Raw genomic sequence first — 23,917 nt, forward strand, 5'->3', positions numbered from 1 at the left:
CATTGTCACACGGCTATGGGTGTAGAGCCCAAGTTCGTAACTCACTCATCAGTTACTTATCTGATTCAAGATCATGATTCCATAGTCACTCATCTGGTTTAAGTTCATGACTTACTCATTAGTCACTTATCTTATTAGGGCTACACGCCCCAACATGATTATTAGAATCTTGATATTATTTGATTAGGGCTGCACACCCTAGCATGATTATTAGAATCTCGATACCATCTGATTAGGGCTACACTCCCCATCATGATTATTAGAATCTCGATACCATCTGATTAGGGCTACACGCTCTAGCATGATTATTCGAATCTTGATATTATCTGATTAGAGCTACAAGCCCAGTATGATTATCATAATCACCAATTGATATTGAATACATGCAGTAATGAGTTTTCTTGCTGAGCCTTGGCTCACGGGTGCTATGTGGTGCAGGTAAAGGGAAAGAAAAGCTCACCCAGCTTTGAGTGGAGAGCTTAGGTGGCGATGTGTACATATGTGGCTGCTTGACCACCACGGCCAAGGTGTTTCTCAAAGGAACTAAGGGTTAACCCTATTTTGCCACTTAGGTCGGCGAGTCGAAACTTTTACACTGTAATGACCATTTTGGATTATAAATAACTTGTAAACGCTTTTATGGGCCCATGTACAGTTTTATGTTTTAAATAAAATATATCCTTTCCTTTTAATCGAGATTTTTTTACCTTAGCCTAACACCTAGATGCACGTTTATAACCAAATGACTCATTTAGCGAGTTAAGCAAGGTTTAAAGTTCACAGTAATGGCCTTGGAGTAACCAAGGTGTTACACTTCCGCCTCACCCAGGTGCCGCGCGCCCATGCGCCTCGCGCAGCCATTGCCTCGCTGAAGGACCTACGGTCTCATGCCCAGGTGTCGCGCACCCTTGTACCTCGACCAAGTGTCGTGCACCTATGCGCCTCGCGAAGCCACTGCCTCACTAAAGGTCCTATGGTCTCACGCCCAGGTGTCGTGCACCCATGCGCCTTGTCCGGGTGTTGCGCGCTCATGCACCTTGCGAAGCCACCACCTCACTGAAGGTCCTACGGTCTTGCTCCCAGGTGTCGCGTACCCATGCGGCTCGCGAAGCCATCGCCTTGCTAAAGGTCCTACAGTCTCGTGCCCAGATGATGTGCACCCTTGCGCCTCACCAAGGTGTTGCACACCCATGCACCACGTGAGACACCATCACGCCTTAGGTCCACACCACGGCCCCGTGCATACTTCAGGATGCACCTCACGCCATACACCTTGGGATCGTGTCTCCCATGATGACCCATAAAGGCTCCAACACTTAAAGTTCAAGAGAGTAGGGTTCCTTATGAGTATAAGAAAACCCAAAAATGACTCAAAAGAGATCATACGGATACGAAGTACGTATGATGGGGTACGACCCTAAAGGCCCAGGTGTCAGACCGTAAACACCACGCTAGACAAGTAGTGGTCGTACGAATAGGGTACCTGATGTGGTCCTTCCCAGCCAACCTCTGACATTCATACTAAACAGATGGTGGAGGTTTAGCTAGATACTAAAGTGGAGGTGCTCCCATAGACCCTGAGCATGCACTGGAGCTGACCACCACGCTCATGGCACCACTACTATCTGTAGACTACATATGCAGAGTCGTATCCCCAGGGACCATCGTGTACAATGAGCCAATAGTGCTCTACTATAAATATGACCTCCCTTCATCTGAGAAGGGGGGTGGAATTTTTCGGAGAGAACTTTGGAGAGTATTTTGCAACCACACATTATTAATGGGAATAGACACTACACACTCTCTCTATTTTTCATTTTGAAATTTCAGCATTTACATTTTTGTGTTCTGGAAATCATAAGAAAGTTTGCTTGAAGTTCATTTGATTTGAATCTACTTCTTTTATAACTCACAAAGTTCTTGATCTAACTTATTTGACGAGATCTTACCGTCAATAGTGTTATTATTTAATTATCGATTGAATCTTTTTCCAGGAAAATTAAAGTCGAGATGGTCGGGTCCATTCACAGTTGTTGCTTCATTACCTTATGGAGCGGTACAAATTCATAGCGAGAAAACGAGACATTTTTAAAGTGAATGGTCAGAGATTAAAGCATTATTTGGAAAGGTCGATGGAAAAGTGTAAGTCTGTGATGGTTTTGGAACCCCTTTGAATGGGGTATTCAGCGTCCGGCTAAATGACGTTAACGACAGCGCTATAGGAGGCATTCCTATACTCTATTTTAGTTTTTGTTTTAATTTTTAATTAGTTGAAATTTTTTATTTAATTTTGTTTTGGATTTGTAAATATTTATTTATTATTTCTATTAAAATATTTGTAAAAATCGTGCAATTCGTGAAAAGACTATTTTTCAATTAGTCTGAAGGTCAAGTCGCGACTTGAACTTGTTAGTCCCGGCTTTAAACTAAGTCAGAAAGCATGGAAATTGAAAAAGGAGGCGAGTCGCAACTTGAGCTTATAAGTCGTGGCCCCAACACAAGTCAGAGAGCATACGGGGTCTTGTAGTTGAGGCGGGCCACGACTTGATTAGACTGGGTCGCAGTGCGCCTCCATAAAAAAAGGGAATATTGGCTTAAATTTGTTTTTTCTCAGCCTACACACTTCATTTCACGATTTTCTTTCTTCCTACATAATTTATTTTGAAAAATCTCTCTCATTTCTTCCTTTATTCTTCTTCTTAAAATAACTAGCAAGCCACACTCACTACTTCCTGGTTTCATTTTCCTTCTTTTTTTCTTTTAATCTAACCCTAATTTTTCTATTGGTGAAATTGAAGATTGGAAGAACAATTGAAGAGTGGGAAATCTCGAAGACTCAAAGGCACGCAAGTTTTTTTTTTGATGTTCTTGAAGTTTTTGATTGAAGTAATTCTATGACAAGAGATTGAATTGGCTATTTCAAATACATTTTTAGTTTATATAGTGTCTTTGAGTTGGTATTTTTGGTGTTAATCAGTTGAGGAAAGTATGATAAATTAGTGGAAGTGCTGCCAAATTTTTGTTGTCATATTTGATACATTGTGTGATTATGGATCCCCGAAAACAAACTACTAGGGTTGCTTCTTCTAAAAGCACCAATTGCCCTTCCACTTCCCGCAACCAACCACCCCAACCTCAGCCAACCCCTCTCCCACCACCACCTCCTCAAGAATTTGATCCCACTCGTTTTATTAGTAAGGATGCCTTTGATCATTATAAAAGGTTATCTCAGCGTCCAGTAATTCAAGAAAGAGGAATGGAATATCAAGATGACCCTTATCTCCAAGAAACTTATGACCTCATTCGGGCTAAAGTTCAACGCCATCGTTGGAATCCTTTTGTGGATGATAAAATGCCAAAGGCTAACTGTTCTATGGTCTATGAATTTTATGCAAATTTCCCAGGAGAAGTTAATAGGAAGGTTTTTGTGAGAGGGGTTTTGGTGGAATGTAAAATTGCTAATATTGATGCCTTATATCAATTACCGATGTTGTTGCAAGAAGACGATGAATATTATCAATTGGCTTATAATAGTGAGATTGATTGGGTTGAAGTGGCTGAAATATTAGGCATTCCCGGTGCTACTTTTGTAATGCAAAATGGAGAACCGAAGCATTTCCGACAGTTTCAAAGGAATTAGGTGGCGAAGGCCTGGACTTTCTTTGTGAGTGCGCGACTTATGCCTAACACTCACTTATCTGAAGTGGGAATTGATCGGTGTCTTCTTGTTTATGCTATTATGACAGGATTCTCTGTCAATATTGGATGAGTTATCCGCACTAGTATCTGGGATTTATGCCGATTGACTACCATTGCTGGTTGGGGCATGGATCAAAGATTACTGATCTTTGTGAAGTGTGGTAGGTACCTAAGTATCCTAGTGATATTTATCGGAAGGCAATGGGGCCCATTTCTCGTGCTTCGGTGTTTAAATTCAATGCCCCCTCTTTAAAGCCACCTGCAGCACAACCCTGGCCTGTGCGAGTTGAAGAAGAAAGAGATGCAGCCGATGAACCCGTCCATACCAATGCTCAACCAGAAGAATCAAGGGCAGCTGAGGAGGAGAGGAGAGGAGAATATCATCAATTTCTGCCACTTGAGGCTCCATAGGATCCGCACTTGGCCAGATTGGATTATATCATCTGGAAAAACCAACACACTTATAATTATTTGGGGGAGCTTCATGATTATCATCGAGCTCAAGCAAATAGACAAAATGAGTTGGTTTACTGATAGTCAAATCAGGAGGAGGACAGACAATATTTTCCTTATCCACCACCTTGGCATCCTTTTCTAGATCCACCACCTTTTTGAAGTGATTCACACCAGGTAAGTTTTCTTTCTTTGCTTATTTTTAAACATTAGGGACGGTGTTAGCTTAAGTTTGGTGGAGGGAGCTTATTTTTGTATTGTTTTGTTTGTGTTGTTTGTTTAGTTTGTGTTAGTTGTTTAATGTAGAATTTTGTTTTAGTGTGTTTAGTACCAACATGAATGATGATTGACAACAAATTCCAATGAGAACAAAGTGAATGTTATGCGTATAATCCAAAGAAAATGAAATCTGAAAATCTGTGTGCTTGATTGAACACTCTGTTAGTTCATTTTAGTTTAGACAATATTTTTTGAATATCTTGTCTTGATGTTTAAATTGATGTTTTTGATGTTGATTATGTTTGTTGAAATTGGTTAGTGGAATGATGAATAAAAAGTGAAAATTATTTTCTACAATTCTAGAACTTGCTTACTTATTATTTGAGGCGAAATAATATATCACGTATGCTTAGGAATATGATTTAGGCTATCATTTGGACCATTTGAGCTTTTCCTTGCCGACCTGAAATTAATTGATCCTTTGTTTACCCCTTTTGAGCCTAACATTGTATTTTTTTGTTCTAAGCCACTATTTAAACCTAATACTTGAAACTTGGTTATATATCCATCCCTAATATACTATGAGCACATGAGTGAAAAAAGTTATGGGGATTGATATGTAATGGGGTTGATTTGTGAATTTAGTGGGATTAGAAAATGAAAAGTACAAAAGATTAGAGAGACTATATATATTGAAAAAAAAAGTTCAATAAAAACTAGACTCCCAATATGAATACATAAAAGAATCAAGTTTGGGGGAGTGTAGTTATCATCTAAAAAAAATATTTTATATCTCTCTAAATAAAAACAAGAAAGGGGATTATGGGATTGTATTACTAAGGGAGTAAAGTCTGTGATTATTGGTCATGTGCTTATAGTAGAGTGAGCTTAAAAAATTATTTTTTTTATCTACCTTGACCTAAGCCATCATTACAAGCTTATACAAATCCTATTGATTCTTATGCATATCATGATTTATATTAGTGGAGAATAGCAAGTAAGTGAGCTTATGGAATTATTTGATTTGAATGGATTGATTGGAAAGAATTTGGTCAACATAATTGATTTCAAATTCATTTATTTAATGATCATGACTTGGTAATCCAAAATATTAGTAGATTAAAGTGTGTTGATTGAGTGTTTAGATCAAAATTCTGGATTGAATAAAATGTTGAGTAGTTTTCTGAGAATTATATGATTAGCATTCGTGATTTTGAGGCAAAAGTATTGTTGTTGGTATAATTCATGTTGTGGACGTTGTCTTAGTTGTTAGAGTCTAGGTTTGTTTTGAGTACTTTGTTCGAGGGCGAGTTTGGGGGAGTTTGATAACTTCATTTTAGTGTTGTTTTAGAATGTGTTTTTGTGGTAATCTTGAGTCTTTATGTTTGTTTTGTCCAAGATTATGCTTTTGTTTGTCTTTGTTGTAAGTTGGTGCGTTAAATCACGAGAAAAATGTAAAAAAAAAAAAAGAAAGAGAAAATGGTAGGAAAATGAAGCTTTTGGTGGTTGTTCGACTCAAAATGGTGCTAAGGACGAGTTAAAATCAGTTTTTGATGAAGGAATGAGGTTGAAAGGCTTAAATTGGGAAAGAATGGAATTAAAGTCGTGACATGGGCTTAAGGGTCGCGACTCTAGTCAAGTCAGGAGCTACAAAGTTTCTGAAGGGAATTAGAGTCGCGACTTGCTCTTATAAGTCACGACGCTAGTGGAAATCAGAGGCTAAATCAAGAGGACATCAAGACACGGGTCGCGATTTGATAGTGCCTGAGTCGCGGTTCCTGAACACCTACACAGACTTGGAAGGGCTTTAAAATAGACATGGGTTGCGACATAGGAAAGGCCAAGTCGCAGCCCGTATATGAAAAAAAAGGGATTCATGATTTTTTTAGTATAAATTCAAACTTAATGTTTAATTAGGGTTAGGTCAAATTTTAATTACAAGTTTAGAGATTAATTTTGATTCTGAGATTAGTTTTTCTGCACTCTTATATTTTTTATTTCTTCTTCAAGTCTTTGAATGTTATGTTTCTAAATTATTATTTTGTTGATTTAGTCATGTGATATGAACCAAACATTTTTGTCTAGGGTTTAATGTAGTCACTTGGATTTCTATTTAATTTAATTATGATGTTCTATTGATTTTTCTTATTTATTCTAATCTATATAATGTTTTCTTAATGCTACTAAATACCTGATCAATATTTGCTTGATTTATGATTTTGATTCAAAATTTGAAAGATGAGAATTGAATATGCTATCGTTATATATACATAGGTTACATATTGGACGAAAGTACCTGTATGACTTGTGCAGTAATTAGATTTCTATGCTTAATGTCTCCTATATGTTTAAGTTTATGACAGAGATGTAGAAAACCCGCATATAGGTTGAGATCTTATATCTTGAAAAAGAAAAGGAATTAATTTTTGCGAACCTGCTATTAGAATAGGAAGAAAGAAATTTAGAACTAATTAATAAAATTAGTAGAATGAAAAGTAGATGAAGTTAGTACCCTAGGTCTTTTTATTATTCATTTTCATCTTTTGATTAGTTAATTTGTTCACAGTTATTTAATATTTTATAATTAGATTTATTCATCTAAATTTTGTTTGCCAAATAGAAATTAAAAAACAATTATTAATAATTGGTTAATAGTCTTTGTGGGAACGATACTCTATTTACTATCTATATTACTTGAATCAATTGCGTGCACTTGCGTATCATATTTTCACGATCATTCTTCCCACAGACGGCGCCAAAATATTGACGGCGAGAACTCGTCAACGATAAACAGTTAGAAAACTTAAAGGGTATTACTAGAACTAAGTAAATATGACTTATGAAAAACTTGAAAAAGGATATTGTAGAACAATAATAATGGAGGAAAACATGTATATTGCTTAATTGCCTCTGTCTACAATGGATTCTCCAACCCCTTAGTCTGAGGGGTGGAAACCTATTTATAGATGGGCTATAATGGCCCTTAATACAAGGTGGTCCCAGGGGACAAGAACGTACGTAGGTACATTGTCAGGGTAGTGGTGCAGGTCGTAGTAGTGCAGAGGGTTGTGGTGTCGGCTCTAGTACATAGTCAGGGGTATGCAGATCATGCCACCACTTCTTGTACTAATTCGTACCACCACTACTTGTTGGATACTGATGTCAGAATCACGCCTTTGCCTCCCTCAGGGTCGTACACCTCGTACTTGTTCACGTGCCTTGTACTTGAAGGTCCTTCTCACACTTCCAAAATATATCTTCTCTGATCGCCTTCTAATATTTTGCTAAGTTTTGGACACATTTACTAGTTCTCCTTGTATACTTGGGAGGCTTGGGACAGATAGTACGTGATGAGGCAATGAAGCCCTCACTATGTGTGGCTCTCTTGCGTGCCCTGGCATCATGGCAACGAGGCCCTTGCATGCTTTACATACGAACGAAGTGTCTTCGGCACATAGGCAGTGTCACCATATTTGGAGCAACATGGAGAGTTGGGTACATGTCTTAGCCTACGTCTAGCATGGTGAAGCCGCAAGCGCGTGAAACACGCTTGGTGCGTAGTCTGGCAAGCGTCTCGCCCAGCGAGGTTAAGGTTACACAAGCGTCTCGCATAGTGAGGTCATAGGCATTTTATGCAGGTAACTCGCGAGGCAAGGGGATGTGGGCCTCACTATGTGAGACCTTTTCCTTTAGGGACCTCGCGCCTTTGGCATGTATTGTGAGGTGGGAGGTCTTCTCCCTAGACGATTCGTGAGGCGTATGCGGGCGACAGGTGCGAGGTCTTTCATGAAGGGTACGCGGGTGACCAGAGCCCTCACAAAGCGAGGCCCTCCACAAGAGTCGCTTCACGCCTTACGTAACAGACTTTGTATGTGCATCCGACCTCGCGTAGCAAGGCCCTTCATGAAGGTTACCTTATGCCTTTAGCAAATTTCCTATATTCACAACAGTCAGAGTGGGACATGTGGCTGGACGTGTACTTCTTTCGATGAGGCCATGCCCTCGAGGGTCAGCCCTCGGGGGGTTAGTCCTACAGTCGAAGATTACTACCCTCAAACAGAGGGAGGACGTTGACATGAAGGGTACGCGGGTGACCCGAGAGCTACGAATGTCTTTCCAAGGCTATGTCCCGAGAGCCACTTGGCAACCCACGAGTTTCTTACCATCAGTTATATTCCAAGGCGAGAACCTTGCCCTCGAGATCTAAAAGATAAGACAGATGTTAGCCAATGTGGGTTAACAACATCAAAGGAGTACCTGACAACCTTTTTGGGGCGATGCGCCTACAGTGTTGTCGATTGTGCGGCTCGAGAATTCGAACTCCCACTACGTCGTCTAACACGGAATACGTACAACATGCCCTAACAGTACCAGGGGCATGTTCCCCACAAAGTAGATACCTTTCTATAGTGGGCCTCATGGATCTCGCTTGGGTCGTGGTCTCTATTCAATGCAACCCAATGCATTGAATTAGTATTAATCCCCCAATAACGGGAAAATGTATATTAATTACAAATTATTTGTATTAATTACCCCAGCCTCTATAAATAGAGTTGGGGGTCTCATTGTAAAGGGTTTGATTTTTTAGAAAGAAAACACCTTGTACTCAGAGCAATCTAAACGCTGCCTGAGAATACACCATTAGAACTTGCCATCACAAGCTTTCAATCCTCTTAATACCAGAGACTCGTGGACTAGGGTTCTTTTATAACTTGAATCAAGTAAAAATTATTGTGTTCATATTGCTGGTTTCTTTAATCTCTCGTTTTAAGGTTGATAGTGAAAAAGACAGTCAACATAATATATTTCTTATTAGATTTGTATTTTTTTATTATTAATATGTAATCGTTTTAATTTTAGTTTTAAATAGTTCTAATTTTTTTATTTTATACATACATGAATAATTTTTATTTGTTGCTTAGTTGTGATGAGATTTCCCGTCCTCATCCCTACTTTCTACTTAAAATTTTAAGTTTATACTTTTTGGATCCTGTATTTTGTCCTATTATTTGTTTGGACCCTATATTTTGACAAATTATTTTTTGAACCATGTCTTTTGTAAAATGGTTCAAATAGACCCCTAAACCTAATTTTGGTGAAGAAAAAATTGAATATGACAATACAATTATTAGGCAAAATGATAGTACTTTTGTTCTGAAATGTTAGTTTGGTGAATTATTTGTGATTTTAGCTCAAAGAACTTTGACTAAAATTGGGTTTAAAGATCTATTTGAACCATTTTACAAAACACAAGGTTCAAAAATTAATTTGTTAAAACACATGGTCCAAACAAGTAATAAAACAAATCCCAGAGTAAAAAAAAGTATAAACCCTTAAATTTCAAGTATCATTAATTTATGTATAGACATGTGGATTTAAAAAAGAAAGAGTAATTAAAATTAATTAATCGATTCCTTCAAATAAATAAATAAATTAATAATTTTTTTGTTTTTATCGTGAATATACTTTATTACTGTTTGGATTGTAAAGGAATAAGAATACAAATTAGAAGGAGAATTTCCTCCAACCAGCAATACTTATCGCCAATTCATGAACTGTAATATTAAAATTACGACTAATATAAGAGTGACATGCTCTCTGAAAATTAGACAATAAAGTTTTTATATAAGAAAAGATTACACCTAATTCATTTTGATAAGGTGTATTCTTATTTAATGCAGAAAACAAAAAATGTGAGTAAGAACAATTTATTAAATTTTGATTAGTAAGACACAATTTTTTTTATTCTTATGTTATGTTTGGCATGATAGATTTTTGGAGGAATGGAAAAGGAAGAAGGGGAAGGAATGATAGGAAAGTAAAAGTTAATTATTTGGCAAAATGGAAAGTTTGAGGGAGAGGAAAGATAAAGAGAGAAGCCTCCAAATTATCAAAAACCAATCTCTCCAAAAATAAAGGAAAAAAAAAACAAGACAAATATATATATATGTATAAAATAAAACATAAATATGCTTTAAATAATTTAAACACAAATATTTTATATACAATAATTTAGTTTAATAGTTTTGATATTAATTTTTGTATTCAGAAGGGTAATCTTCAATTTCAATAGCAAACAACTAAAAACTTACAAAAATATATCATCCTCTCCTCTTCATTCATCCAAGCATAGCTCATTCTTAAACTGTCCTTCCATCAAAGTCTCAATCTTTCCAACCAAACACAGCCTTAGCCTTCACCCGCATTTGAAATTTTAAGTATATTCAACTCTAGCAACACAACCTCCAGCCGGAGAGCAACTCTAGCAACAATGGAAGAAGAAGAAGACTCATTAAGCCCTAACAATGGCACAAATCCTTCTGATGCCTCAGAACAAGCCCGTCAAAAGAAACATGCCGCGATGCTCGAGCGCCTCGCCAATCGTCAGCACACTCGCAGCTCGCTCAGCTGCAGATCGGGAGAGTCCGATGACTCCTCTGCCTCTCTTGCTTTCTAGTCCACTTCCTCCTTCCTTTCTCGCTTCATCGATTCCAAACGCTCTATCGAGGCCCAAATCGCCCAATCCCGACTCACCCCGACGCTCGAGTCGACTCAGCTCAAACCCCACCTCGACGCCATCTCTGCTTCCATCTCCTGTCTCGAAAAGCTCGTCGCTGAGAACTCATACTTTTTGCCTTCTTACGAAGTTCGATCATCGTTCAAAGCCGTCTCGGATTTGAAACAGAGCCTCGACAGTTTGAGCTCTGATCTAGTTCCCAAAAAGAAATTCTCTTTCAAGAACAAAGCTCCGAAGAAAGATCCCGGCCTTGATTCAAACAGAGAGAAAGAGGTTGAAATTGTCAAAACAGAGAAAATGGGCTACACGGTTCCGGATTCGCCTGGGTTTCAAAACAAGACGAGCGAAGTTTTGGTGATGAAATTCAATGGTTCCGAGATTGGTGAGTTTACAATTTCGAACCTTGATTCTTGCGAGGTGAGGTTAATTGGCTGTGTTAGAGCATTGTTTGTTCACAGGCTTCAGAATTGTCGAGGCTACGGAGGTCTTGTAATGAATTCAATTCTGTTCGAGCAAGTTGAGGGGTATGTTTTCGTAATGGCGTCTCATCAGATTCAAATTCATCATGCCAAGGCCACTGATTTTATCTTAGAGTCAGGAGCAGGCCCATAATCGAGGACAATAGTGGTGTGAGGTTTGCGCCATACTGTTTGGGCTATGATGGGATTCATAGAGATCTTCAGGAGGCCGGCCTTGCTGAAGAGATTGGGAGTTGGGCCAATGTTGATGATTTTCGGTGGTTAAGAGCAGTACAGTCTCCGAATTGGTGGATTTTGCCAGAGAATGAAAGAATCGGTTTCGTTAACATTTCAAATTCGAATTTGGATACCAGAGTCGAAGAAATTTAGATTGTTGAAGTTTTCAAAATTGAATTGATCCACATTTGTGTTTCTTATGAGTGCTTCATTGAGTTATGAGAGTTCAGGTAACATTCCTTGCTGTATTTAATGGATACCATATTCATTATTTAGATAAATGGGTTTTTTTTTCTTCTGTTAGTATTTGGTTGATTATTGCAAATGAGAATGCTTTCAAACTTTATTATTATATTTGCAATATAAGTCAAACGACTGTTCTTGCTCGCTTTAGATTTTTTTTGACTTTAGATATGAACCCCCTTTAAGTTGTAGTTATATATATTGATTACATTACAACTAGACAAATAAGGTTAATATATAAGACCCCATGATGCCTGGTACACATCAAATTTTCATTCATATGGTTTTACTTTGAAGGACCCTTTTTGTGTCACAATCTACATTATTGTAGCTTTGTTTTCCTTTAGTCTTGTAAGTGTTGGGTAAGTTTCGTTGGGAGTAATAAAAACAATAAAATAAAGTATGAATGAGAATGGAAAGGAGAATAAGAATGAAATGAAATAAAATTTAATATAATTTTGTATTAAAATGGCCTTTTCTTCCACTTTTGGATACCATAATGATGTAAAAGTCTTTGCATTGGATTCCCATGTTTTATAAAACAATCAAACAAAAGAATGAAAAAAATGATTTTCATTCTTTTCTATTTCATTATTTTTGAAAAACCTAAGTTTTAGCCTATCTTTTCAGATTTACAATCTTTATCTTGATTTAAGCTTGTATATTAACTAAACAATTATAAGAGTTGACACACAAGAATTACAAGCTTCATCTGCACTGAAAACACATTTCAGCCGACTAGTGCTTGGGTTCCCTGAACCAGGGTAAGAACTTTCACTATATTCAGAAGTAATTTTACATAAACCAGTTCAAGACTCAATATGTAAAATCAATACAAACTATCTAAATATACAATGAAGCTATTACCCTAATCAACCAAATCCCTTGGTTATTAATGCAAGATCCCCTTGCTTCAATGTTGAACTCCCTTCAACAATTTCTCAAACCCGAAAACCTTCAGATCTACACCTTCAAGACCCAGCTGAACTCCTTCAGCAACTACGGCTTGAACCAAGAGCTTCCACAGAAACCTCCAGCTATCTTCAATGGAGTTTCTTGAAAAACACCTGCAAAAATCAATGAAAGAAGAAGAAAGAAAATAGAGCAAAAACCCCAATCAAAGCTTTCGAACAAAGAGAGTTAGTTATAACTAATTGCCCAGCCCATTATATAACCTTGGCTGCAATTAGGTATAATCCCGAACTAACTAACAGCTGTAACTCACTAACAGATTTGCTTTACACACATGCTGACGTGGACTCTCACTTAAAACAAATATACTCCAGACATAACAAGAGTCCATTCCAGACGCAACTGAACCTAATTTGTCATGCACAAAATATTGGTCCTTACATTCTCCCCCTTGACAAATTATGGTCAATGACAAAAACAAAAGATTAAGTATGCAACCGACAATAGTTTGATCAAACAGTAAAGAGAGTCTTAAACAACCAAACTACAAACCAAATATAAAGGAGTGTGTAAAAGCAGTAAACAGAGTTTTAGACAATCAAAATAACAAAGAGTAGGACTTGATCAAAACAACAATATAAAAAAAAGAAGATAATCTCCCCCTTCATTGATCATAATCTTCCAGCAAATGTAATTGAAAGCAGCAACTTATTTCTCCCCCTGGATAGGTGCATTCGAAGCAGGAGCCTGATCAGAGGCATCAGGAAGCGTTGGGGCAACAGATTGGTCAACCACTGCATCAGCCGGAGGCACTAGAGAGGAAACTGGAGGCACAGGAGATGCAACTGGAGTAGTGAACTCCCCCTGAACAGGTGCCGAAGGCACTGAAGACTCACCAAAGGAAGCCCGATGAAATGGTGGAGAAGAGACATCGATTGATGGCGATAATTGAGAGCCATATTCAGTCTGAACTACGAGATCCTTGACCACATGAAGTAGCTTATACATCGACGCTTCAAAGGCCTTTTGCCTCTTTTGATCTTTCTTGTACTGTGTAGTAAATGCCTTGAACTCAGTATACATCTCAACTTGCCAATTGGAGTCTGACAGACCTCTAAACATTGGAGCTGGAGGCTTAGACTGCTGTGAGGAAGAAGGAGCAGTAGTGGAAACTTTCCTTTTAAGAGTGGCCAGAAATCCTTTACTCAAAATGGGATTGGGAACCTGAAAGTCATGAATTGTCAGCGGGGGTTTGGCAGACTGAATAATCTGCTGAATTAGGCTCGGAAATGGTAACTTGTTGCGAGTACCAGTGGAAGAGGCAAATCAACAATACGATCAAAAATTAGAGTGGCCAAATCAATTGAGACGCCTGTACCCACAGCATATAAGAATTTCCCAATCTCAACAGTAATAGAGGAAAGATGAGAATTGGGAAACCAATTATAAAGAGCCACCCGATGCAGAATCCGATAGAATGGAGTCAATTGAGTTACTGGAATCTCATGGTTCCCCCACATATAATCAGGCCGGCCAGTTAGAACATGACCCATTGTAGATTGATCAGGACGATATGACTTATTATAAACAGGTTTCAGAACTTTAGGAATCTTAAGTACACGAGATATAGTGGATGGAGCGAATTTTATACGACAACCCCTAACAAAAGCAGTAAGACAATTTTCATTTTTCCCATCTACAACTGACTTATCTAAATTTGCATAAAATTCCCTCACGAGAATGGGATGAGGGGACATCAATTTAGACACCGTATGAACCCACTGCCTATTCTGTAAAAGGGCAACCAATTCAGGGAAATCGTCTAAAACAACAAGATATTCAGGCCACACTTCGCGCACAGCAAACCACCGCTGATAGTGCGAAGCTTTAGTTGCATCAACAAAATATTGAATGGAAGATGGATCAACAAACTCAGAAGCCTTAGAACTAGTGCTAAGCTTAGACTTTTTAGGAGATGGGGCAACCGGGGTTTGCTTAGGTTTACGCTTGGGAGCAGATGGCTTAGGGAGAGACGAAGACTCAGGCACTTGAGCTGATCCTTTGGACCTCACACGAGAATGGGACTTAGGAAGAGGCGGTGGGTGAGTTTTTGGAGGGGGTGTTGGTATGGATTATGAATGAGGGGTGGATTGGGGTGAGGGTGCTGGTTGTGGTGGGGGTGCGGGTTGAGGTGGAGATGCGGATTTATGGGAAGTGGCAGGTATGGAGACAGACCGAGCCTTGGGTGTTTTGGATGAAGACTTCTTAACAGGCGACTTAAGAGAAAGACGAGATGGTGTGTTTGAGGCCGGCAATGGTGAGGATGGAACAGGGGAGGACGCAGACTCAGCAGAGGAACGAGTAAAACGTTTAGGAGACTTACCAATAGAAGAAGGCGGACGGGCATGGATGACTTTGTCGGGGGAACTGACGGTAGGAACAGACCTAGACACCTCCTCGGGAATGGACGGCGACGGAGAAGACTCAGGGATAGTAGGCATAACCGGAACAATAGCCAAATCCACATGAGAATCAAGAACAGGCGACACAACTTGACTGTGTGATGTGGCGACTGTAGATGTCACAGACGCATCCACAGAGGATGAGACAGCCACCTCCGGAGGAGTAGAAACCGGCACATCGGCGATAGGGGTAGACCGGATACGGGAACGACGACGATTAGCTCTTTGCTTCATAATGCCGAATGGTTTAGGGTTTCAGCAAATGGACCACTGTAAACATAACTCACACAAGCTCAAGGGATGTTATATTTATAGAAAAACGTTAGAAATTCCCTTAAAAGAAATTGACCATGCACAAAGAATGACAAAGCCCATTTAAAAAAAAAAAATCCACACTTATATGAAGGACCAGAAATGACATTTTTTTTTTGAATTTTTTGTTTAAAAATAGGAATAAAATCCAAACAGCCAACAACAAAAATATGCACACTGAAATGACAGAATAGATTTATGAACAACAACTCTGATAAGCTCAACATGAATTAAAATATCTTATCAAAAAATGCACATCATGCTTACCAAACAAAATGGGAAAAGTGTGTGATATATGTATGCTGAAGAAACACTGCCTAAACACACAAAGTTTTTCTTAACAAGAGATTTGAGCCAGTATTTTCATATGTGTGTGCAAAAAGACCTCATGTGGACCGAAATCATTTGTTGGCCACTCACTCACATGAAAGGAAAACGTTACCCCTTTTTTTTTTGTTATATATCCTCTTTTGACAACAAACACTCTGAGTTTTTCGAATACCCAGCACTGGCTTTCACTCATCATCAGAGATGTAGCCGTCTCCTTTTATTTTTATTTTTCTCATCAAACACCAAGAGAAGGAGCAAACTCCTTAGGGCATAAGATGGTACAAAGGAAGCTCTTCCCATTGCATCCAATAATGGTAGCCTTTTGAGCTGGAGAAAATAAGGGCTCAATTCTAAATCTTGGAAAAACAATAGTGAGTAAAAAGCAGTGACCAAGACACAAGTACGACACACAGACTTAGAAAAAAATTTGGTAAGGCATGAAAAAAAATATGACCAGACAAAACACCGAACCTCTCAGATGATACAGAGACCAATGCTGGTTCGGAGATGTGCATAGGTTTGAGCATCAAGAGCTTTTGTAAACAAATCTGCTAACTGGGCATTAGTGGAAACATGAGAAATTGTTAGCAATTTAGACTCAACATATTTCTAATGAAATGATAACGTATGTCAATGTGTTTGGTCCTTGAATGTTGAACTGGGTTTCTGGAAATGTTAATGGCACTTGTGCTATCACAAAAGAGGGTCAATGACTTTTGGGGATAACCATAATCAGTGAGCATCTTATTGAGCCAGATGAGCTGAGTACAACAGCTGCCAACCGCAATGTACTCTGCTTCAGCAGTAGAGAGTGAGATAGAATGTTGTTTCTTACTGAACCAAGACACCAAATTGTTCCCAATATAGAAACAACCCCCAGAAGTACTTTTCCTATCATCTAGAGATCCTGCCCAATCAGAGTCACTATACCCTACCAGGGACAGAGTTGTATCACATGAATACCATAAACCAAAATCGACAGTCCCTGCGAGATATTTAAAAATACGTTTGACAACTGTAAGATGAGACTGTTTAGGATTGGCTTGATAACGGGCACATAGACCAACACTAAAGGAAATGTCAGGGTGACTAGCTGTGAGATACAACAGGCTTCCTATCATGCTACTGTACAGGGTTGGATCTACCGAGTCTCCAGATTCATCTTTGTTGAGTTTTGAGGTAGTGCCTATAGGAGTGCGTGCATGTTTGACCTGAGTGAAACCAAATTTTTCTAACATGGACTTGGTATACTTAGATTGAGAAATAAACATTCCCTGATCTGATTGCTTAATCTGAAGTCCTAGAAAATAAGATAGATCTCCAATTAGACTCATTTCAAACTCACTTTTCATAAGATCTACAAACCTAGTGACCTCACTCTCACAAGTTGACCCAAAAATTATGTCATCCACATATATCTGTGCAACAAATATTCCATCAGTGAGATACCTGATAAAGAGTGTATTATCTACACTACCACGAGTGAAACCATTGGACAGAAGATAGGCAGTAAGTCTGTCATACCATGCGCGAGGAGCTTGCTTTAACCCATAGAGGGCCTTTTTTAGGTGGAAAACATAGTCAGGAAACTGAGGATCCTCAAAACCTTGCGGTTGTCTCACATAAACTTCCTCTTGGAGAATACCATTCAGAAATGCACTTTTTACATCCATTTGATGTAATTTGATCCTCAAATGGCATGCAATTGCAATAAGTAACCGAATCGATTCCAACCGAGCAACCGGGGCAAAGGTTTCTTCAAAATCCACTCCTTCCACCTGATTGTAGCCTTGTGCAACTAACCTTGCCTTATTTCTGATGACAGTGCCAAACTCATCTGATTTGTTCTTGAAAATCCATTTAGTTCCAACAACATTAGCTCCTTCAGGTAAGGGAACTAGGGTCCACACATCATTTCGTTTGAATTGGAACAGTTCATCTTGCATGGCAGCAAGCCAGAACTCATCTGAAAGAGCATCCTTGGCACTTTTTGGATCAATCTGAGATAAGTAACAGGCGAAAGCAATCAGATTTTGTAATTTTCTTCTGGTGACCATGGTAGCATTTGGATTTCCAATAACAATATCAGGGGGATGAGCCTTCTGAATCCAGGCAGAGGGTCCATTTTTATACAGTTTTGCATGTTGAGATTCCTTTTGCAGAACACTAGTAGCTTCCTCATCACACTGTGAGCCGCTAGGACCGGCTTCGTGTTCCTCTGATGCAGTTTGTTCGGTATGAATGGACCCAGATGGAGGATCAGGAACCATTTGATTTTGGCTAGCTGTGACTGGAACAGGTGTAGTCAAGACTGGAGTGTCATCATCTGCCAATGGTTCTTCAGAATGTTCCAAGTCATCAAATCGCACATTGATGGACTCAACCACTGAATGAGTTCTTTTGTTGAACACACGATAGGCACGACTGTTAATCGAATATCCAAGAAAAACTCCTTCATCACTCCTTGGATCAAATTTTCCTAAATGTTCTCGATCATTTAGGACATAGCACACACACCCAAAAATGTGCATATGACTGACATTAGGAGTCCTTCCTTTCCAAAGCTCATAGGCAGTCTGTGTCGTGCCAGTTCGCAGATGGACCCGATTGCAGATATAACAGGCTGTATTAATTGCTTCAGCCCAAAAACGCTTAGAAATGTCCTTAGCTTGCATCATTACCTGAGCCATTTCCTGCAGGGTCCTGTTCTTCCTCTCAACAACCCCATTCTGTTGAGGGGTTTTTGGAGCTGAAAACTCATGTTTTATTCCTAACTGATCGCAGAAATCGGAGAACACAGTGTTTTCAAACTCCTTTCCATGGTCACTACAAAGTCGATACACTTTCCCAATTTTAGATTCCTTCTCATTTTGGAGTCTGAGAACCAAGGCTGAAAAAAGACCAAAAGTGTCTGACTTTTCTTTGAGGAAATCTACCCAAGTGTACCTAGAGTAATCATCAACAAGAACCATGACAAATCGTTTACCACTGAGACTTTCATTCTGCATAGGTCCCATTAAATCCACATGAATCAACTCCAGCACACGAGAAGTGAGAAGCATGTTTATAGGAGGATGTGATGCTTTTATCTGTTTTCCCAGTTGGCAAGGACCACATAGTCTATCTTTGGTGACTTTCATCTCTGGGATCCCTCGAACAGCTTGTAATTTCACAATACGCTTCAAGTCTCTAAAATTCAAATGCCCCAGTCTATAGTGCCACAAGTCTGGCTTATCAAGAAAAGATCTGTTGCATACGACTTGATTGCTGAGTGCATAGCAGTTGTCACTGGTTCTATTGCCTGTCAAAACTGAGCACCCATTAGTGACAACAAAACAGTGAGTTTTAGAGAAACTTACAGTGAAGTCCATGTCACAGAGTTGGCTGATGCTAATAAGATTTTCCTTCAGCCCTTTGACATACAACACCTCAGTCAATGGAGCGACTCCGTTTAGCACCAGATCACCTTTTCCAAATATCTGACCCTTGTTCCCATCACCAAAAGTCACAGCTCCCTCCTTTCCTTCTTTATAGTTTACCAACACATTTCTGTTGCCGGTCATATGGCGAGAACATCCACTGTCGAAGTACCATTGGTCCTCTTGAAACGCTGAAAGAGAGGTGTAGGCAACTAATGCAACACTCTTGTTAGGATCAGACTTGGGTCTCCACTCACTAGATGACAACCTTCCTGGAAATCGATTCAATTGCGGAAAGCTATTCGGACGATCGATCATAGCTTGCAAATATGCCTGCAACTTGTAGCATCTGGGTCTAATATGTCCTCTTTTGTTACAAAAATGACAAACAGGAACAAATCTTTCTTGTTGAATCTGACCATTCAGGATAGGCTTCCTTCCTTCGAAATTCAACTTGGTGGGTCCAAATGAGACACTGATCCGATTAGTGGAATCTGGGAAACCAGGACAGAAAGTATTGTGGACAGAGTCATCAGGAGTCTTATCTTCCTTGTTCTTGGACGAAGAGGGATCTTTAATTCCTAAATTCTCCCCTTTCTTGTAAAGCATTTTGTAACCAATGGATGTTCGATCTCCATAAGGTTTTTGTAACTGCAGGGTGTGGTTAATTGCAGCAGTTCCTGGAGGGATAAACTCAAGAGATTGTTTAGCCCTTATTAATTCTGCAGTCAGTTTGTAGATCTCACTGTCCTTCCCATCAAGCTGTTTTGTGAGCTTCTTAACAGTGTCCTCCAACTCCTCATTCTCAGATTCAAATTGTTGTTTTGCACTAGTGAGACCTTTGATTTGTTTAGCCATATACTCCCATTGAGCGAACATTTCCTCATATGCATGCTGTCTCCCATCGCTGTCCTCATCTGTTGAGCTTGAGTTTTCGTCTTCCTCTGAACACATTGATTGATGACTCTTTACCACAAAAGCCACCACCTGTTTCTCTTCATCAGACTTGTCACTTGAGGTGGAGCTCTTCTCTTCATCACTATCACTCCATGTAGCTGCTAAGGCTTTCTTTTTCTTAAGAGTGTTGGCACACTCAGCTTGAATATGTCCAATTCCGTCACATTCTCGACACCGTATTCCCCTGTTTTTCTTGTCGCCAAATTGCTGAGTTTGCTTATTGTTTCCATCAAAGTTTCTTCGGAGACCATTCTCTTTTCCTCCTGGAAAGTTTTTCTTGTAATTATTCTTCAAGAACTTAGCATAGTTCTGGGTCAGCAGTGCTAAAGTTTCATCAGTGAACCCCTCAGATGCACCTGAGATCAACTTCTTTTCCTCTTTATGCACAAATGCAAGACTATTATCAGCTTTTTCTTTTTCAGGATCTTTCTGCTTTTTGCCTTTCTTCCATCGTGTGAGACTCAGTTCATAGTTCTGCAAGGACCCAATTAACTCATCAAGATCAAGTTCCTCGACATTTCTCATTTCTTCGATAGATGTAACCTTTGACATGAACTTCCGAGGCAGAACACCAAGAACCTTGCAAACCAGTTTTGCATTCGAATAAGTCTTTCCAAGTGCATATGATTCATTTGAGATATCACACAATTTGGCATGGAACTCCGCTACAGTTTCTTCTTCTTCCATAGACAGATTTTCAAATGATTTTGCCAAAGCCCTTAGTCTGGATTTCTTTACAGCATCAGTTCCTTCATTCTTTATTCTCAGTTTCTCCCAAGTTTCTTTGGCAATTTCGCAATTTGTTATGACTTTCAGCTGATTTGTAGAAACTGCATTGAAGAGAGCATGCATAGCCTTTGAATTAAAATTGGCCCTTTCTATCTCTTCTGCAGTCCACGGACTCATTTGTTTAGGCTTAGCAACCTCATTTTCAACAACCGTTGGACACTTCCATCCATCTTCAACAGCCATCCACACTCGTTCATCTACAGCTCTCAAGAATGCACGCATTTTGGTCTTCCAGTAAGGATAATTTGCCCCTTCAAGCATTGGGGGTCGAGATGTAGAACCTCCTTCTCTGAACATCTCCATTCTGTACACACAATTTAACAAAAACAAGATACAATATGTTCCCAGAGTCGGAACTCAGAGGGGGTCAGTGTCAACTGGAGAATCCAGAAAAAAAAAACAAAATTGCGAGTTACACGAAAACAAATCAAAACTCAATCTCAGTACAGAAAAGATAGGAGGATCGAAAGAAATTAAAGCAACCTGGCTCTGATACCAATTGAAAAACCTAAGTTTTAGCCTATCTTTTCAGATTTACTATCTTTATCTTGATTTAAGCTTGTATATTAACTGAACAATTATAAGAGTTGACACACAAGAATTACAAGCTTCATCTGCACTGAAAACACATTTCAGCCGACTAGTGCTTGGGTTCCCTGAACCAGGGTAAGAACTTTCACTATATTCAGAAGTAATTTTACATAAACCAGTTCAAGACTCAATATGTAAAATCAATACAAACTATCTCAATATACAATGAAGCTATTACCCTAATCAACCAAATCCCTTGGTTATTAATGCAAGATCCCCTTGCTTCAATGTTGAACTCCCTTCAACAATTTCTCAAACCCGAAAACCTTCGGATCTACACCTTCAAGACCCAGCTGAACTCCTTCAGCAACTACGACTTGAACCAGGAGCTTCCACAGAAACCTCCAGCTATCTTCAATGGAGTTTCTTGAAAAACACCTGCAAAAATCAATGAAAGAAGAAGAAAGAAAACAGAGCAAAAACCCCAATCAAAGCTTTCGAACAAAGAGAGTTAGTTATAACTAATTGCCCAACCCATTATATAACCTTGGCTGCAATTAGGTATAATCCCGAACTAACTAACAGCTGTAACTCACTAACAGATTTGCTTTACACACATGCTGACGTGGACTCTAACTTAAAACAAATATACTCCAGACATAACAAGAGTCCATTCCAGACGCAACTGAACCTAATTTGTCATGCACAAAATATTGGTCCTTACAATTTTATTACTCCTAACCAAGCATCATCTTAATTCTTGGTACTTGTAATCACTGTTCTGATATTTGAAGTGAGGTTATGACATATGGTGCACAGAAGTTTCAAGAGAAAGAAAAATGAAAACTCAATATTTTAGGTTCAGGTGTGCTGTTACTAAATAATTTATTTTCAAGAATGCTCAAGGATTGTCTAAAGAAGCTGAGATACATTAGTTTATGGTTATTGCAGAAAGACTTGGGGAAATCATATGCCATCTTTGCTGTACTTTTGGAATTAATATTAAGTGCTTCCAATTTTTCCTCCAGTTTGAGTATTTTGTTTTTGTTAAATTGAGCAGAATTCTCTGAAACCCAAGAAGTCCAACTCCAAGCTAAGCGAAGGCAAATTTTCTCGGGGCATTGTATATTGCTTTTGCTATTCTTGGGGATATTCAATTTGATAATTTATAAGCTATATATATTTTTATTGGAATTGGAAACAAGAGTTTGGTTGTGCAAAGCTGGAGGAGATGATGCCGTTTAGTGAAATGAAAAACTTTAAATTTAGCTGTTACGAAACAATCAACCGTGAGTGAGTATTAATATTACCTTATATTGTATCTTATAAAAATAAATAAAGTACGTATGTGGTAGTGGTAGTGGTAGTGGTAGTATGCCAAATCTTATATACTATGCAAATCTTGTCAATAACAATAAACTAAGCATCAATATAGCAGATGACACAACAAGCAAATCACGTTAAATATAGCAGAAGGAACCTTTTTGTTATTTTATTTGTTTTTATTACTTTTAAATCTTTATTAAAATATTAAAAAGAAAATAGAAAAAAAAGCGAATATTATGTCTAATTTTTAACAAGACCCATTTTGGTATTGTTCTATAATCAAATATTCTATATCCTCTGATCCATTCCATCCCTCTCCATCTGGATCTTGCTTGGCTGTCCATACAACAACAATCATATTTTAGGTGATTAGAAGATCTTGACCATTGTTTATCACATTCACACTGACTTTGACTTCAGCATTGTCTCACCTATTATTCATCTCAATAAATAACTACAACAGCTGATTTGTTTGAAAAACAATAAAACCATTATGGTTTTGGGTCAATATTTTATAACTAAATTAAATTTACTTTCTCAAAAGTAAGAAAAGCAAAAGTTCTTTTTCTTCTGAAAAGCCAGCCTAAAGTATCAATATTTTATACGAAGGTCACGTGAGAAATCTGCATTTGGTTTAATTGTAAAAGTGATTCCTCCTTCAGCAATTTCAAAGTTGGTTTTGTCATCTTGTTTTGTTATTTCCATATTATCCAAACCAAAAGTTCTACTCTGAATTCTATAAAATCTTTTCTATTGAAAAAAGTAACTTTTGTTACAGAAGGGATCTCCTTTATGATATATAGCTTTGAAACTACCATCAGTTTAGTTACATTTCCAATTTTCCATAATAGTGCTTTAAGTCATTTTAAATTAGTCTCAATATTTTGTTTTGTTTTCTCATATATGGGCCCTATGTTAATCTGAATATAAAGCATTAAATTTACTATTGTAATCTGACGATGTCCTAATAATAATGCCTTACCCTTTATCTGGTGATGTTTTGGACTTTCTGGTATTAAACCTACCGACTCCATCCAAGTGATTATCTCTTTA

At 38.5% G+C, this 23,917-nt stretch overlaps 1 pseudogene; it reads left to right on the plus strand.

Annotated features, from left to right (window-relative positions):
* Positions 1-10,468: 10,468 nt before the first annotated feature.
* LOC133805498 (tubulin-folding cofactor C-like) lies at positions 10,469-22,898 on the plus strand (annotated as a pseudogene).
* Positions 22,899-23,917: the final 1,019 nt, after the last annotated feature.

This window comes from Humulus lupulus, chromosome 1 (genome assembly GCF_963169125.1).
Source record: "Humulus lupulus chromosome 1, drHumLupu1.1, whole genome shotgun sequence".
In the NCBI taxonomy this organism is placed as follows: domain Eukaryota; kingdom Viridiplantae; phylum Streptophyta; class Magnoliopsida; order Rosales; family Cannabaceae; genus Humulus; species Humulus lupulus.